Raw genomic sequence first — 8004 nt, forward strand, 5'->3', positions numbered from 1 at the left:
AAGCATTAAAAGCATCCAATTTAGCGTCTCATATTATAAGGCCCTCCAAGCGCCGGTGGTGGGGTTATAGCAGCACTGCGGTCGGTACCATGTGACCGCTTATGCACCACTCATGAGCGAGTACGTGTATCATGTGTGCTCCCGCACTCTCGCATCTGACGGTATAAAGCCCGCGCGTACGTGGTGTTTTTCATTCAATCTTTGTGATATTGCTCTACGAGATCGTAGTAATGGAGAATATTAACGCTAAAGGAACCGTGTCTACCGAACAGCAGGTACTGTTGTCACAAGTTTTTCCCCTCAATAAATCTGGGACTAAACAAGTGCGTGTCGGCCTTCAAGTGACCTGTGTCGGAGAGTTCCTTCCAGTGGTGCAATTTATGGGCATGCGCCCGAACCGCTTAACGATTTCAATGTCACGGGATGAGTGGAGACTACTGTACAAATATATGGCCTCCATTACGGACTATTTTGACACAGCCAAGTTTCACCCAAACACGATACCCAATGTACCTGAAAAGCAATTTGGGGGTCTGACAGTGAAAGTTTTTTCAAAACTCCGGGGTCACCGGAGTTTAGCATTGCAACATTAAAAACCAAGGCTACGTGGATCAACCAGTGGCTGAATTTCTTGGATTCACTGCCTTTGAGGGAATACAAAGACGCCCTCGTCAAGGCTGTCACACGTGTTACAATGGGGTACATGGATTACAATAGGATGCCCGTAACTGAAGATCTACACTATCGCCTCGGGAATAATTTTGAGGAGATATACCTGCTGGCACGAGATGAGCTTTAGCGTGCAAACCCTGATGCCAATTTGGGATATTTATATCAATTGTTTGGCGAAATGTATCATTTATGCTATGACGAGTTAGATGGTTTTGCCGGAGGACCATACCGAATGCCCTCATATTAGAAAAAAAAAATGCATTATACCTAAGATAACGATGATTTTATAATTTTATACATGTGTATAATTAAAAAAAAGTCATATGTAGTTCTAAACTGTAGATCATACTTGTCTAATCAATTAAAGAAAAAGTTATTCGTAATTATCGTGTTAATAATTTACAAAACCTCCACCCTGGAAAAAACCATCTAATCCCCTTTTTCCCACCCACCACCCGCATTCCACCGAATGTCTACTGTCCGTATCTATCTTTTAAGGAAAAACCAAAGTTGGCGCCTAGTCTGAAAGCCTATTGCCGGACGACATGTACTTTTTAAGAAAATCGCGATAAGGGCGTGACCAAAGGGATGAACGTGTCTGGACACGCTTCTACGCAATACCGCCTGGGGGGGATGGAGGGGGGATATACCTGCACGTGCTCGTCCATTTCCTGGAAAAAAGGGGGGAGGGAGCGTGGGAAATTCCCCAATACTGGCCACTTACTACTTTCGATGTAGTGCGTACCCGTTGATTACTGTCTCTATTACTGCTTTGATGAATTTTAGGCAGATTATGACGGAGAGTATGGCTGCGCTGACGGATCCAAAAGAGACCAGGTGTTTCCAGGCTGTTTGCAGGGTGTGCTGGACCATGTGCTGCATCGTTTTTTCATCTAGGACGTTTTTGAAGTCCAATTGGGGATGTAGGACTGCATTTCCTGCTGCGAGGTGAGCAAAGTTGTCTAGAATGCCTGTTTCCTCCACGTTAGACATTATTCTATCTTTCAATTGTTCTAGCTCTTCCGTGTTGTAGATTCCCGCAGTACTGAGATGTTCCGGGGTGCGATATTCCCAGGTTGGGCTGGATTCGGGTTCCAGCACCTGTGGTTGCGGTGCCAGAGTGGGTCTTGGATTTAGGAAGTACCAGTTATTATCTATTTTTTAGCCTACTGGTAGGAGGGGGTTGCAATAAAAGGAAGTACTGTGTTTCATGAGGATTTTTGAATTCCGAGTAAGGAAGTAGGTTTGGTTATTGTAGAGGACGGGGGCTTCCTTGTAGCACTCCAGCTCTGGTCTGTTGGCGAGTGTAACTTGGACGGGTGTGCACTTGACCCAGTGGACTAACTCTCCAGCTATGGTGGCGTGATAACCGGGTCCCTTCATTAATCGATAGGCGAATTCATCTGGGGCAACCGTGGCCAAGCTGAGTGTATGCTGCAAGACCTGCCGCTCCAGATCACAACGGTGTCGTAAGGCGTTCCTGTATAATCCTGCCCGATGTGCTTCTCCACATATACGAATTTGGAGTTGATGTAAGTAAAGAGATCTAACTCCTCCGTTGTCATAGCGTTTTCCACAGGTTTGCCCATTCCCTCTTGGTACTCGATGACGTAGAGCTTCGGGACCTCCGTTTGTTTGACCGTGTATTCACATGTGTGGCTCTGTCTCACGATGTTCTAGGTGAAGGTGATTTCCGGTGTTGATACCGAGTAGATTTCCGGTGAGTACTTTGTTTGTGAGAACTTGGTTGCTATCCCCGAAAATATGGCAGCATACTGCTTAAATTCGCAGGTGTCTGCGGGTAAGGTGGTCCAGAAGGTGAAGTAGCCATTGTCATCACAGTATTCATGTAGAAAGTCGCAGCTAACAGAGCGTAGTTGTATCCTGTTGGTTTTGCTGTCCACTGGTGCGTTATACTGCAGGTAACTGATGCGGACTAGGGCCAGTACCACTACGTTGGACCAGCTACCATCTTGATCTTTATAATCCACCTCCTTGCAAGTCCCATCAACAGTTAATGACCCAGCGAGTTTTACTGAGCGGTGATTTGTAACGTTAGGTTTTAGGTTGCTAATGGTTACCATGTTATGGATAATTATACTATTTGTCTCTAGAAGGCGTTTACAACTAAATTCGTCAATTTCATACAAGTACTCTCTCCTGCCATTCTAGACGATCGAAGTATGGCTGTGCATACCACAATAATTTATTGTCCTGTCGACTTCGATTTTGCACTGGAAGACCCGATTGTACTTGTGCTTTATGAGCTGAAACAGTTGTATTTTTGTGCTCACGTGTTCAGGTTCATGGGATTGAATGTTACATTCTCCAACGTCCGTTAATGAAAACGTGGAGATGTCAAGGGTGGATCCTCCACAGTCATACCCGATCAATCCAGTAACGGTTGGTAGAAGGAGAAGGAGTAATCCCATCATCTGGAATTTATTTTCCACGTATCATCTTATGTCTGTGGTTTAAGTGGTAAGGTAGTTGGTTTAATTTTGTTGTAGTGCACTATTCTTCGTTTGCCGGCAACATCTAAAACGACGTTAGCATTTCCCAGAACTTCTAAAATGGTGTATATGGCAGTGTATTGATTTTCGAATTTATTGAACTTCGTATGTGGTAGGTTTAGAAGGAACACCCTATCGCCCTTTTGGAAGTTCTGAGGATTTAATTTTCTGTCGTAGTAACGTTTGGATCGTTTTTTTGCCCTGAGAAAGTTAACTACAGCCTTTTTTATGAATCGTCTTTTTCTGTGATACATTTCTTCGATATAGTCTTTATACGTTTGGTCATTCAGGTCGTTGAGAGGATCACTTGAGGGTAATCTGGCTAACCGTCCAAACACTAGTTGATAGGGGGTATATCCCGTACCCTCGTGAACACTGGTGTTGTATGAGAACGTGGCTAGCTCACACAGCTCATCCCATTCTGTTTGGGTGTCCATATGTTGTTTCAGGTATTCGGTGAATACGTGATGTGATCGTTCAATGAACCCGTTAGTTTGAGGGTGGTATGCTGTGGACCTGAAGTCTTGAATTCTGTACCTTTTGGCAATTAATTTCATACTTTTGGAAACGAACTGCGATCCTTGGTCGGTCAGTAGTGCCTTGGGGGCCCCGAAGGTGCAGATGAATCGGTTGATGAGTGCTTTTGCTATCTCATTGGCAGTGCCGTTTGGGATGGGGATGGCTAGGGAGTATTTTGTTAGCAGGTCTTGTATTGTGAGGACGGACCGATTTCCAGTTTTAGTTTTTGGGAGGGGGCCTACTAGATCCATGCTAATCTTTTCTAACGCGTTTCTGGGGGTGCCGGTGATCAGCATCGGCTGACGTGTTTTTACCCTCACTAGTTTTTTTAGCTGACAATTTCTGCATCCTTGTATGAATTTAGCTATATCATTCTTCATCCTTTTCCAAAAATAATTTTGTCTTAATCTGTGGTAGGTCTTAGTTACCCCCTTGTGGCCATTTACTCCACTGGAGTGCTTTTCTTTAATTAAACTTTGGTAATCGAAAGGTTCAGGGATTGTTACTTCACAGGAACAAAACGTAATCTTCGTATTTAGGGGTGCGAATGTTCTGATTACTAAGTCTTGAATTTGCGACCAATTGATATCGTTTATCCTTTCAGTGATTCCCATCGCGAATGACCCGATGCCAGTGTCCGAGAGTACATTGTATAAGGAGGCCATGACTTCCTCCAGGTGGTCAAATTTTAGTGGGTCTCTTTTTCTGAATTTTATTGGTAAGATAAAACACTGTTTTTTGTCATATTTTACTACCTTGGTCCTAAGCCACGTCATTGATTCTAGGGGGAGGTCTACTAGATCGTCAAGGTCCTCTGCTCCTTTGTCGCAAGGCTCTCCCCGGAGGGAGATCATGATGACCAGGTTATCCTTCATCATTCTTAATGGGTCTCTGTTCTTCACGACGTTGGGGGTTATGACCTCTGAGTTTGGGGGGAGCTTAACTCTCTGTTCATTGTCAGAGTCGTTGGTGCGGCTTTGTTTTCGGAGGCGTCCAGGGGGTCGTCAGCGTCATTGTCAGTAGAGACGTCCTGGGGTGCGTCCTCGTCGTCGTGACTGGAGGGTTCCTGGTGGTCACTGGCGTTGATATCGTTGGGAGAGGATGTAGGAGACGCCTTGGGGGAGAGTAAGTCCTGGTCTTCTGGATTGATACCCTTGGGGGTATCAGGAGAATGTGAGGGCTTATTTTTAACAAGTACCGGACTCTGGTTAGTGTCAGAGTCTGTACTGTCATCGGCTTCTATTTTTTTCCTTCTGCATATTTCCGGAGGGGCGTAGGGGATTTCGGGGGATGTATTATAACCTAGCGGGTTCCGGTAAATGTGGAGTTTTGTGTCCTCTTCGGATCTTAATTTTCTCCTTTGATATATTTTAGGGGGGGAGTGCGGAATCTCTGGAGAGGGATCGTCGGTTCCTTCGCTTCTTGGGCGCTTGGAGTCTCCAGGAGTTTGTGTGAGGAAATCTGATCCTGGAGGTAGTGTCACTTCTGCTGAGGATTGACTGTCATCTGTCTTGTCGTCAGTGTCGTTGCTGTCGACGTGCATGCAGTGTATGTTAGTTACGTTGTCTTGGTTGAATTCAAGAGTGTCTGGGATATTTCTAGATAAGGCGTTACTTTGCCCGGTTTGTATATAACTTTGTAGTCAAAATCCTCCATATCTAGTCTCCATCTCACGATTCGGGAATTGGGGGAATCTACGTTTTGGAGCCAGGTAAGGGGCCTGTAGTCTGTCACTAGTTGTAATTCATGTCCGTATACATATGAGCGGAAATATTTGACGGCATAAAAAATAGCCAACATCTCCTTCTCTATTGTCGAGTAGTTCCTCTCTGCCTTTGTTAATAATCGAGAACAGAAGGAAACGGGAAGATCTTTTCCGATCTCCCCTTGACTCAAGATTCCTCCAGTTCCGGAATCGCTGGCGTCCGTCGTTATCACGAATGTCTTGGTGAAGTCAGGATACTGTAGTATAGGAGATGAGCATAGGGTGTTTTTTAGTGTAACGAATGAGTTTTCCTGAGGTTCCCCCCACACGAACCTGACGTCTTTTTGTAGCAAATGTGTTAATGGCTTTGTAATGTTGGCAAAATTAAGGATACAACGCCTATAATAACCTGCTAATCCTAAGAACTGACAGATTTTTTTAACATTTCTTGGCTGGGGAAATTCGTTGACGGCTTTGATTTTATCGGGCTTGGGTCTTACTCCAGCTGCGGAGATGATGTGCCGTAAGTACTCGATCTCTGGTTGCAGCAAGTTGCATTTGTCGGGTTGCAACTGCAACCCTGCGTTTCGCAGCCTTTTTCCCACCTCTAAAAATTTTCTAACATGTTCCTCTATTGTTTTAGAGTAGATCACGATGTCGTCCATATAGACAAACACCTCGATGCCCTGTTAACCTATCAACACCTGATCCATCAACCTCTGGAAGGTGGAGGGAGCGTTTTTTAAACCAAATGGCATTCGGTGGTACTCGTAATGTTGGTTGGGCGTGGTGAAGGCTGTTTTGTGGATATCGTCTGGGTGGATTTTTATTTGATGGAATCCACTCGCCAAGTCTAGGGTGGAAAAATACTGGGCACCACCGAGTTGGTCAATAATCTCTACTATATTGGCAAGAGGGTACGCGTCTCCAATCGTTTTAGCAGTTAATGCCCCAAAGTCATTCACTAGCCTCCACTGTTTGTTACCTCGGGAATCTGGCTTCTTGTCTACTAACCACACAGAGGAGCTATAGGGACTCTCTGATGGTCTTATTAGTTGTCTCTGTTCCAGGTCTTTAACTTGCCTGGCTATTTCTTCTTTATGTGCTGGGGGGAAACGATATTGTTTTTTAAACACTGGTACATTATCAGTGGTAATGATTCGGTGCGTAACTTTATTAGTTGCCCCTAGGACTTCCCCTTTTAGGTAGAAAATGTCTTGATTTTCGGTAATCATTTTTTCTATGGGTTCACGTACCTCCGGGTTTAGACCTTGGAGATGGACCTCTTGTAATAAGTTTTTACCTCTCTCTTCAGTGTGTTCATGTGATTGAATTGAGAGTATTTGATAATTTTCCCTCATTTACTTTTACTTTTCTAGGGAATGGTGTAACAGCTGAAGGCATACTGCCTGTGTGCTGGACGAGTTATCCGGTTTTTCGAGGGTTTGCTCAATGTGTGAGGACATCCAGGGACAATCTAGGATTTTCACTGTGGGGAGAGGTACAGTGATTGGGTGTTTATTTTGGTTTATTACCCGTATGTACGTGTGCCCATTAGCGTTTAGACCGATGTTTCCCCCTGCAATGACCTTTATTCCTAATTGAATTTTAGGGATGAAACCAGATTCTCGGGAACGATGGTCAACTTGGACCAGTCAGGCGGTGACTGTATTTGGTGCGATAGTAGTGCTACGAGGTATGTAGAATGGAATTTTGATAGTGTTAACTGAAAATATTCCGGTTTTGTAACATAGCTTTGCTCGATTCTTCTCGAAGAAGGCAGATCCTAGGACCCCAGCACACGCGATAGGGAATTCGTCTGGGACAATGTGGAACAGGGTGGATTGACCCAGTATTCTAATAGTCGTGTGTCCCAGGGTATTTACTCTTGTATTTGTAATGCCGTGGAGTCTAAGGATATTATCGGTTTTTATTCGGTTCGTGTCTCTAAGAGCATTGATTTTTATGAGGTTGACCTTTGCTCCTGTGTCTAGCATTATGAGTACGTTCCTTTCTAGGTCTGGAAAGCAGAGTGTGATTGCGGGAATGTTTGCGTCCTTGAGCGAGATGTTTGCTATTCTGACTTGAATGGGGTCTTTGATGATGACGGGATTGGTAGAGCTGAATCCCCCTGGGCCCCGCTCTTTTTCTCCCTGGGGGTTCCCTCGTTTTTTTGGTCCTTTTTTCGGCTCAGATATTCAAACCTACGACACTCTGTTAAGTCGTGCCTTTTTACCTTGCATAGGAGGCAGTAGGCAGTAGTAGTATTGTAGGAGTTCTCCCCTGTTTTTTCACCTCTTTTTTCGGCGTTAATTTTTTTATAACAGGTTTCTACTGTGTGGTTCTTGAAACCACAGTATTCACATCTTTGGGGAGGTCTCTCCTTCTTTCCTTCGTCATGATGTTTTTGTGGAAACGTTTTTATCGCGGATTTTCTAGGGTTTTCTTCCAGGGGATCGGAGATGACCTGGAATACTCGGTCCTGAACCCTAAATCTCTCCATGTCGCGTATGGGATTTTTGTAAACGGCATTGCGCTCGCGTAAGTCTGCTCGATTGTTTTATGCGGTTGGAGTTTACATTCAATGCGTAGGGT

This window comes from Fopius arisanus, unplaced genomic scaffold, assembly GCF_000806365.1.
Source record: "Fopius arisanus strain USDA-PBARC FA_bdor unplaced genomic scaffold, ASM80636v1 scaffold00334, whole genome shotgun sequence".
NCBI lineage: Eukaryota > Metazoa > Arthropoda > Insecta > Hymenoptera > Braconidae > Fopius > Fopius arisanus.